The following is an 11,286-nucleotide window of genomic DNA, read 5'->3' as shown; positions in this document are numbered from 1 at the left end:
CTGCAGTATCTCTGCCGTGCCCCCTGTTACCAGATACCCTGCCATCATCTCGTCTCAAGGTCTGCCAATGAGCATGAATAGATACTGGGAATATGAAAAGCCAAATTACATTTTGGAGCCTGAGAGTCAGGATGGGCTAAGGAGAAGAAATGAACAAAGATGGGAATCTACTAATTCAGAGTCCTGTCCTGAATGACCTAGGAAGAGCAGAGATGAAAATTGGTCCTATGAATTGATTAAACAAGGGGAAATGGACTGAAATTAAAACAGAGGGCCTAGATTCAAATCACACCCTAAATGAGCATGTTCAGGGGTGCCTACCAGAAAACACTCTAACTGCTGTGAAAACTGTGGTAGTAAAAGGTGAGGAATAGAAAGCAGGAGAGAAGGGGCAGCTAGGTGACCCAGTGAGTAGAGCATGGGCCCTGGAGTCAGGAGTACTTGAGTTCAAATCAGGCCTCAGACACTTGACACATTTACTAGCTGTGTGACCTTGGGCAAGTCACTTAACCCCAATTGCCCTGCCTTCCCCCCTGCAAAAAAAAAGAAAACAGGAGAGAAAGACAAGATATGGAAAGACGGCTGTAAGGAGAAGGAACAAGCCTGGGTCAGTATTGGAGAAAGCTTGACCTCTGGAGAGGGGGATGCAAAAGTTTCATTTTCTCTGGGTAGTTCTCCAACAAGCCATGATAGCTAAAGGCAGGTGGAACATGAGGCATGGTATTGTGTCCCAGGGGATAGAGCACTGAAGACTTGAGAGTCAAGAAGACCTGAGTTCAAATGCTGCCTCAGATACTTGCTAGTTGTATGACCCTGAACAAGTCCTTAGCCTTTCTGTACTTCAGTTGCCTCATCTCCAGAATGAAGGGGTTGGACTTTCACTTGAGGGTTCCTGATCCTTCTGATCAATGACCCTATTGTCCAGATCCCAGGGAGAGCCTCCTCTATATATTTTTGTGAGGGTGGGAAGCAAGAAAATATTATTAGCCTGAGCCACTGGACATATGATAACTGTGGGAAGAGTGCCCTACTCTGGGCAAAGTGTCTCCTCCTGGGGTTCAAATCACTCCCTGGTAGGCTCAGAACATGAGATCAAGAAAGAATGTTAGATATTCACCTAAACCAGCCCTTCCTTTCAAGACAGTGGAGGTAGAACCCTGAAATTAAATCAGTTACTTGGTCGATAAAATCACTCTATAAACATCTATTAAGTGCCTACTATATGCCAGGTACTGTGATAAATGCTGGAGGTAAAAAAAAATTCTCTGCCCCCAAGGAGCTTACAATCTAATAGAAGAGAAAATAAGCAAAGAACTATGTACAAACAAGCTACATACAAGATAAATTGGAAATCAACGGTGGAAAGGCTGATGTGCATTTGGGGAGAGGGAAGTTTTTACACTAAGTTTCCTACACCAATGGGATCAAACTCAAATGAAAACAGAGGCCACTAAACCATACATAAGGATCCCTACAGGTGGTGTAATGAGCAGAACACTGGGCCTGGAGTCTGGAAGACCTGAATTCAAATCCTGTCTCAGATATTTACTAGATGTGTGACCCTGGGCAAGTCACTTAACCCTGTTTGGCCTCATTTTCCTCGTCTGTAAAAATGAGCTGGAGAAGGAAATGGCAAACCACCCCAGTGTGTTTGCCAAGAAAACTCCAAAAGGGGTCACAAAGAGTCATACGCAAATGAAAATAACTAAACAACAAAAATTTTCAAATGTAATATTATCTATGTTTTATTCTCTTTTATTTTGCTATTTCTCAATTAACATTTTGATCTGGTTTTAGCTACATTCAGAAGTGTTGTGGGCCATATTTGGCCCATGGGCTTCATGTTTGACACCTATGCCCTATACTGTTGAGATTATAGGCTACATACCCCCCCAAAAAAACTACTTATGTTACTTATTGAACAAATAATTTAATTTTTCTGGGTCTCAGCTTCCTCTACTCTAAAACGTGGGGATTGGACTACATGATTCTAATGTTCTTTCCAGCCCTAGATCTATGATCCTATGATATCACAGGGTTTTTTTGGGGGGGATTCCCTTTGCAATTCTTAAAGCACTACTCAAAGGTCAACTGTTATCATGGTATATCCACCACTTTCCTCAACCTGGTAGGCAGTCTTTAAAACCAGCAGAAATCTCTCATCTTAAGTTAGGAACTTGGGGCAGGGATTCTTAACCTTTGGGGTGTCATGGGTTCCTTTGGCAGTCCAGTAACACCTATTGTTCCATTCTCGGAATAATGTTTTTAAGGGCAAAGAATAAAATACACACGATTACAAAGGAAAATAATTATTAGTGAAAATAAAGATGAAATTATTTCTCATACAAGTTCATAGACCCAACCCACCCACAGAACTACAGATCCCTTGGACATCTGTGTATCCCAGGTTAAGAATCTCTAGTTTAGGAGGTTCTAAGCAGAGTGGAGAGAACAATAATTATTATTAAAATAACAATAAAGTTTTTTAAAACATGTAAAGCACATTATGTGCGTAATTGCATTAGATTCTTACCAAAAACCTGTGGTTCTATAAGAGCTATTATTCTTCTTATTTTACCAATGAGGAAACTGAGACTCAGATAGTTTAAGTGACTTGTCTAGGGTCTCTTAGGCAGTATTCTAAGTGACTAAGTCAGTGTTTAGACCTGGGTTATTCTGACCAGTTTCTCTATCCACTTCACCAAGCTACAGAAGGTTATCTAATCCTGTATACTAGAAGCATTTCTATGATCAGAATCCTTTGGGTTTCAGCTTAAAGCCCAACCCATAGGATTCATTTCACTCCTCCCCGCCACACCCCACAAGGAGGCTCCTTAAGAGTTTCCCATCAATACCGTGGGCAAGCCCAAAGGAGCGGAGAGGAGGGTGTATACACCTTGATTCTCCTAGATCTCTAACCCCTTAGGTGTCAGCCTAGACCCTGTTCAAACCCATCACAATGAAGCAGAGAGGATTGGTGAAGGCCCAGGGCTCGCCATAAAGGTAGAAGAACTCGGTGACATAACTCCATTGTCCCAGGAGTCAGTTCTCTCACCCTGCCCCACCCCAGTGTTGATATTTCCCAGACTAACACTCCATAACCCTTTCCATACTTGAACTTTGAAACAGGACTCACTGGCCTCTTAAAGAGCTATTGTAAACAGCTGCTCTAGATAGCAGATATTTAACCGATGCAGTCCAGGTAACTTAACTTCCTGCAAGGAGCTTCTATTGCAAAGGGATACTTTATTTCCTGGTCCCAAAGCCAAGTCCAGTCCTTAAAGTGTTTGGTAGAATTTGAGAAGAAACCTCAGAGATTCTCACCAAGCTGGGCCAACTTTTAGTCCAGAATCCCTCCAAGAGTCTATCCTTAAACCTGCCAAACAAGTCCTGGGGGAGCCCAGTTCAATCTAAGTGCCCTAGAGCCATCACCCCAAACCCAAGCGGACAAAATCCGAGACATCAGAGCCACATCTGCTTGGGAGTCTACCAGATCTCTGCTTCAAACCAAAGCAGACATCCACGGGCATGATTGTATCCCAAGAGAACATTTCGGATTCCCCTAAGTAATTTAAGTTTCAAGACATGGGCAGTGGTACCAAGCTCATAGAAATGAGGGACCACTAACCTATAAATAAAGATCCATGCAGGCTACACATTTACTTAGAAAACCACATATTAACATTAAATACATTCTATTGTGTTTTTAATTTATTATTATCCTCATTTTACAGATGAAAAAACTGAGGCTGAGTTAGAAGTGACTTGTGCAAGGTATCTGAGGTAATCGATGGTACTGTAAAAGCCTGAGTCGGGATTTAAACCTGGGTTTTTCTGACTCCAACTCCAATATGGATTCTAACATGGATGCTAGAAGCATTTCCATGATCAGAACAAAGGAAAATCCTTTGGATTTCTGCTTTTAGAGCCCAGCCCACAGGATTCATTTCATCACCACCATGACCAAACTCCTTGAGACTTTCCAATCAGTGCCCCTGTGGGGAGCTTCAAAGGGGGAGAAGGGGGCGTGTGCAGCACAGAAGTTACATTCATTCTTAAATTTCACAATTACATTTTAATTGGGTCCAGGCAGGGAGATCTCTGGATGAAGGCATTAATAATCTAGCAAGAGGAGCACAGGCTCTCAGTCCCAGGGACCACCTCCTCCTCCTCCAAATGTCATGTGGCATTCAGAGTATCCAATGAATTGCAATGTGCAAAATACACAAGTACTTTCACATGTGCATGTGTGTACACGTGTGAGTGCACACACACACACACACACACACACACACCTCCATTGCACTGGGTCCCAGACTGCTATCAATATAAATGAGTCAGAAGAGGAATGGACAAGGACATCCAATTTGAGTGATTTCACTCATTGAATTGGGTTGTCATTGAATTACTGCTTTAGAGCTAGAAGTGACCTTAAAGGTCCATTAATTCAACTCTATCATTTTACAGATTTAGAAACTGGGACCCAGAGTGCTTAAGTGACTTTCCCAGGGTGGCCCACATTATAAGGTGGCAGAGCCAAGATTTGGACTTGGGTTATCTTTCTGACTCCAAGCCACTCTTGCCCCCTGCACCCATTGCCTACAGTTCTGTATTATCTGTGCCTCATTTCTACTCCATTACTTGCCTACCAGTTAAAGTTGATGCCTGAATTTTGGTGGTCAGAGCCTGAGCTGGGATGCTAGGTCTTTTTCTGCCTATGTGGAAACACACAAATAAATGGGGAGTTGAATGCAGCAGCACACCCTAGGACTTGGAGGGGGGAGGGTGTGTATCCACACAGCCTCCCAGGAAAAGAATTAACGTTAGAGGGGGCACAAAAAGAAGGACAAAGTCTTTTCTAGAGGTGGGAGAGAAGAGACAGAGAAGCCCAATGTCTCTCAGACCTGAAGAAAACACGCTTATCTGTCCATGTGCAAAGAGGAAGGATCCAAAGAGCAGGAGGTGTGACATTGCGGAGCAACCTGAATCTATCCCTTGCTAGTAGTGTGAGTTCTAAGGGCTGTCTAGGTCCCGAGTGAAGGTGAGCTCCCCAGGAAGGAGAATAGATTGATTCTCTAACAAGCCCAGGGTCTTTTTCATCTGAAAGGGAGGTGCCTTTGACAGAGAGTGATACTGTCACTGGAACAATTCTATAGGTCCCAGGGAGTGGTTGAAACCATCAGAGAGTTAAGATATCATGACAGTTTAGAGACTTGGGTATGACTCCTCCATGTTTTCTGTTGTGTTAAATAAAACCTGTCCTATGTTCTATATGTTGTTAGTCAGAGTGCTTGCATTGGAGGCCTTTTGGGAGAACAACATGAAAAAAAATTTTGACATCCCCAAAAGAAGATGACAGCTGAAACCATGGGAACTGCTGAGATCAGCAAGAAAAAATACCTTTTTTATGGAGAGAGAAGAGAATGCCCAGGGCAGAGCCATAGGGAACACACAGGCAGGACTTGGATGAATGATGAGCAAAATAGACTGAGGAGTTATCAGACCACAAAAACTTAGAAGAATACCAAGAAAAAGGTAATCAACAGGGTCAAAGGCTGCTGAGAACTTAAGAAGGATGAGGATTGAGAAAAATCCATTAGATTTGTCAACTAATAGATCATTGGCGGCTTCAGACGGAGCAAATTCAGTTGAAAGCCATATCACAGAGAGTTAAGAAGAGAGAGGAGAGGAATTGTAGATGGCTTTCTAGAGGAGTTTCACCATGAAAAGTAGTAGATATAGAGAACTGTCTAGTAGGGAAGGATGGTTGAATGAGGGTTATTTTGAGAATGAGGAAATGTAGACATGTTTGTAGGCAGTCGGGAAGCTGCCAGTGGAAAGGGAGAGATTGAAGAGGTGAGGGAGCGGGGATGGTAACAGAGGCAACATGTTGGAGAAGATGGAATGGAATGGGATCATTTGTGCATGGAAAGGGGTTTACCTTGGCAAGGAGAGGGGTCAACATTTGTAATTTTGCCCTTCTGTCATATCATGTAAAACAGGAGTGGAGGAGATAGTGGCAGAAGTTAGCTAGGTGATCCGAGGCAAGGAGTAGAGAAGAACAAAGGATTCTGCAAAGGGCCTTAACATTTTCTGTGAAATATGAGTCAAAGTTCTCAGCTGAGATAGTGGGGGAAAGGGAGCCATGGGGAGTTTGAGGAGAGATGAAAATATCTGGAAAAGGTTCAGGGATAGTTGGATAGTGATTCTTTTAGAGAGGTGTAAAAGGATTGCCTTGCCATAATGAAAGCCCATTTGAGTTTATTTAACACAAATTTGTAGTGGGGTCTGTCTGCACAGTTTCATTTAGCAGCACGTGAGTAAGAGGGTTTAGCAGATGCTGGAATCCAAGGCAGAGGTTTGGCAGGACAAGATGTTTGACAGAATAAGAAGGGGGCAAAGGGACTTGAGAGAAGAGGACTTGAGAGTAGAGTACCTGTTCACCAAGGGGTTAAGATGTGAAATGGAGGAGAGCATAGCCAATGCAGGGGTCTGCGAAATAACTAAGGGGTGGAGGATTGGAGGTCATGTTGAATGGCTCATGAGAAATGAGTAAGCTAAGGAATTGGAAAGTTAGGGTTTTGAAGTATCAATCTGTGTGTCACTGTCCTCCAGTATGGAGAGGAATGAGTGTGAGCTACAGCCTAAGCTTACTGAGGAAGGAAAGAATGTTCTGGAGGTCAGTAAACACCAGACACCAGACTCTTGATTAAGGGATAAATATGGATTAAATGCACCTCAAAGGTGGTGGGGATAATGAGCAAAAGTGGTGTAGGGAGAGACTGGAAGTAGCAATTGGAGGAAGGAGTATTCCAACTCCTCCACAAGGATCAAGGGATTGAAATTGACTGAAAGCGAGACCAGTGCCAGAAAAGGGAGCCAGAGAACTTGTGTCATCAGGAGGAAACCATGTCTCAGTGAGTTCAAGAAGATGGAGGGAGTGAGAAAGGAAAACATATAGGAAAAAAACTAGTTTGTTACTTATGGATAAGGCATTCCAGAGAGCACAGGAGTAGGTAATTTTAAACGTTGGAGGATGGGAGGATTTGGAAGGGATAGGAATGAAGGGGTAGCCATGAAAGGATAGTCAGCAGGAATATAGAGAATGGGAGTTTAAAAAATATCAGCCAGGGATTGAGATGATGGAGTTGGAATTAACTAACCATTAAGTAAGTTATAATTGCCCCTGGAGCTTCATGAGCAGAGGAGTGATAGAATCAGACATGCTTTAGGAATGTGGAATAGGGATTAAAGAGGGGGGAGACTGGAGGAAGAGAGAGTAGTTAGTCACTACTGGAATAATCCTACTCTCAACGGTAAACCCATGTTTCCACTCCTGTCTAAATACTTTCCTTCACACACACACACACACACACACACACACACACACACACACACACACACACCCCAAGCAGTCTCAAAAGAGACACCTAACGTCTTACCTGCCTCCAGCCTACCCTATACATTCCTACCCACCCAATTATAAAAGTGACTATATTCCACCTTGAACTAGTAGCCCAGGGAGTGGTTGTCACTGGTGTTCACATAATGCATTTTATTGGTCTTTTGACCTTAATCACATTTCTTTCTCACCACACTCTACCTCCTAGATTGTGACAAAGAAAACTAACTAAGCAAAAATATCTAACATATTGCTGTATCTGACAGTGTCTACATATTCTGTCATAGTAGTTCCCCACCCCTTTGCCATGAAGAAGATTTGTGTCATTTTCCCTTCTTTGGGATCTTCATTGGTTTTTCCATTGCCCAAATGACAACTTTATTTTAGTGATCCTTTTGTTTACACTGGGTTTTTAATTTAATTTTTTGTTACATTTTAAGATTCAAACTGTTTCCCTCCCTCTCCACCCCACACTAGAGAAGGCCACCATTTGATGCAGATTTATAAGTACATGCAAAACAATATTATGCATACATCTATTTGTCAGTTCTTTCTCTGGAGGTCGATAGCATCTTCCTTCAAAGGTCCTTTGCAGTTGATTTGAGTATAGGACTCAGAATAACTTGGTTGTTCACAATTATTCCTTAAACAATATTGCTGTTACAGTGTACGAAGTTCTCTCGGTTCTGCACACTTCACTTTTCATTATTTCATACAAGTCTCTCCATGCTTTTTCTAAAATCAACCAGGTCATCATTTCTTACCACACAGTGGTATTCCACCACAATCGTATACCATAACTTGTTTAGCCATTCCTCCATTGATAGGCATCCTGTCAATTTCCAGTTCTTTTCCACCACAAAGAAAACTGCTATAAATATTTTAGAACATATAGGTTCTTTTCCTTTTTCACTGATCACCTTGGGAAATACACCTGATAGTGATATAGGGGTATACACACTCCTGTAACTCTTTGGACGTAATTCCAGGTTGCTCTCCAAAATGGTTGGATCAGTTCATAGTTCCACCAACAGTGTATTAATGTTCCAATTTTTCCACATCCCCTCCAACATTTGTCATTTCCCCCTTCTATCATTTCAGCCATTCTGATAGGTTCAGTGAGATGATATCTCAAAGCTGTTTTAATTTACATTTCTCTAATCAACAATTATTTGAGCATTTTTTTCATGTGACTATATACAGTTTTGATTTCTTCATTGAAAAACTGCCTGTTCATGTCCTTTGGCCGTTTATCAGTTGAAGGATGACTCATATTCTTTTAAATTTTAACCAAGTTTTCTATATAGTTGAGATGAGACCTTTATCTGAGAAACTGTCTATAAAAGTTTCCCCCAATTTTCTGCTTTCCTTCTAATCTTGGATTGCTTTGTTTTAGTTGTACAAAATATTTTTAATTTAATGTAATCAAAATTATCATTTCACATTTCACAATGTTCTCTATCTCTTGTTCATTCATAAATTCTTCTCTTATCCATAAGTCTGACACATTTCTTCTTTTGTTGTTGTTATTGTTCAGTATTTTTTTTATTTTATGGCACATTTCTTCCTGATAGTACTTTCTCTCTCTGCAATAATCCTTTGTCTTTGTTCCAACAAAAGAAGTTCCCTGTGACCATTGCTTCTGGGTTATTTGCTCTACTGTAATGATAGGAAGTGGGAAAGGGATATAGGGTAGAGAAATATGGATTTACTTGGAGTCAAAGAAACTGACTGCTACTTTGTATCTATTCAACCTTAGAAAATCCACTTCCTCTGTCTGGGCCTCAGTTTCCTTATCTGTCAAATGAGGGAATTTTAGTGTTGGAAGGAACTAGTGGTCATCCATGCCAACCCCCTCAGTTTGCAGATAGGAAAACTGAGACCCAGAAAGATAAAGTGATTTCCCAAGATCACATATAGTCTCATAGATCAAGACCAGGAAGGGACCTTAGAAGTCATCTGGTCCAGTTCCTCCCTCCATTCTACAGATGAAGTACTGAGGCCCAGAGAGTTAAGGGACTTGCCAAAGGTGACACAGGGAGAAAGTGATGGAGAGGATTCAAACCTAGGCTCTCTAACTCTCTGAGGCCCCTTATAAATCTACAACTACAATAATAACTTTTAAAAGGTGCCATTAAAAGGTTAACTTCTGGAAAACTCCAGGTGGGCAGCCCTAGAAAAATTCTATGGCCCTCTCAGTTCTACCCACATCACACCAACTCAAGAAAAGTGAGTTTCTAGAACTGGCCACTAGGTGTCAGTAGCACATCTTAAGGGAAGGGTCCTCCTCACTTGCTTAGGGGCCCCAAAAACCAAAACCTATAATAAAGTTTTCAGATTCTTATGGATCCGATCTATATTGTAAAAGCTAATGACTTGTTTTAAGATACTGTACCTTTGTGGGTGCACTTGAGAAAGAAACAAAGTTTGCATTTCCATTCTTATCTAGCATTTCAGGTTCCATCTCTGGGGACAGCTGGCTCCATCTCTGGGGACAATGGAAAGAACATTGGCTCTGCAGTCAAAGGTTGTTGTTGTTGTTGAGTCGTGTCTGACTCTGTGACCCCAGTTGGGGGTTTTCTTGGCAGAGTCACTGGAGTGGTGTACCACTGCCTTCTCCCACACATTTTACAGATGGGGAAACCCGAAAAATCAGGTTAAGTGATTTGTCCAGTGGCACACAGCTACTATGTGTCTGAGGCCAGATTTGAACTCACAAAGATGAGTCCCCAGGCCCAGCCCTCTATCTGTTGTGCCACCCAGCTGCCCTAGCATCAGAGAGCTTGAGATCAAACCCCATCTCTGACACTTACTATTTATGAGGATCTAGGCAAGTCATTTATCCTTTCTCTTCTGTAAAATAAGAGAGTTGGACTAGATGACCACTGAGGTCCCTCCCTACACCAGACCCCATGATTTCTCTCCTCATGTAGTCCCGTCATGTACTGGGATCGATAATTAAGGTAGAACCTGTGCTGAATGAAAAACAGATTATTCTCTACTTGAATTGCTGAATTACTCTTTCTAGACATGATACAGTTTGGTGAGACCTCAAGCAAATCACAGAAATATAGATCTGAGACCTCAAAGGCCATCTAGTCCAACCCATACCCAAAAGAAATCTCCCCTATGACACACTTGACAAATGGTCATCTACTCACTGCTTGAAAACCTTATATGAGGGAGAACTCACTACCTCAAGGCTCAGGCCATTACCTCTGGGATGACTCTACTCTTTCTTCTTTTCTTTTTCAATTACTGAATTTTTTTTTTACTCCTTCTCAAACCTGAGAAAGACAGAGGCTAGACAAAGACACTGCAGAACATGGAGAGAAACAGACAGAACCCCTATACCATATAATATCTATCAATAGTCAAGCAAAACAAATTAGTCCTTCATCTCTCTTTTATGAGTTGGGCAACATTCTTCTTCATTGGTCCTATAGAATCGTGGTCAAGCATTTCATTGATCAGAGTTCTTAAGTATTTCAGAATTGTTCATTTTTTACAATATTGGTATTATAGTATAAATAGTTCTCCTGGTTTTGCTCACCTCACTCTGCATCAGTTCATTCGGATCCCCACGTTTCTCAAACTGTCCCCCTCATTATTTCTTACAGCTCAATACCATTCCGTAACATTCATAGGCCATTATTTGGTCATCCATTCCCCAAACAATGAGTATCCCTCATACTCCAAAAATCTCCAGATCACCAATTATTTATTATTACTGTGTTGCTCTTCAGTCATTTTAGTTATGTTTGACTCTTTGGGATCCCATTTGAGGTTTTCTTGGTAAGGACACTGGAGTGGTTTACCATTTCCTTCTCCAACTTGTTTTCCACATGAGGAATTGAGACAGGCAGGGTTAAATGACCTGCTCA

The sequence above is a fragment of the Trichosurus vulpecula genome, chromosome 7 (genome assembly GCF_011100635.1).
Source record: "Trichosurus vulpecula isolate mTriVul1 chromosome 7, mTriVul1.pri, whole genome shotgun sequence".
Taxonomy (NCBI): domain Eukaryota; kingdom Metazoa; phylum Chordata; class Mammalia; order Diprotodontia; family Phalangeridae; genus Trichosurus; species Trichosurus vulpecula.
This window is presented reverse-complemented; position numbering follows the sequence as displayed.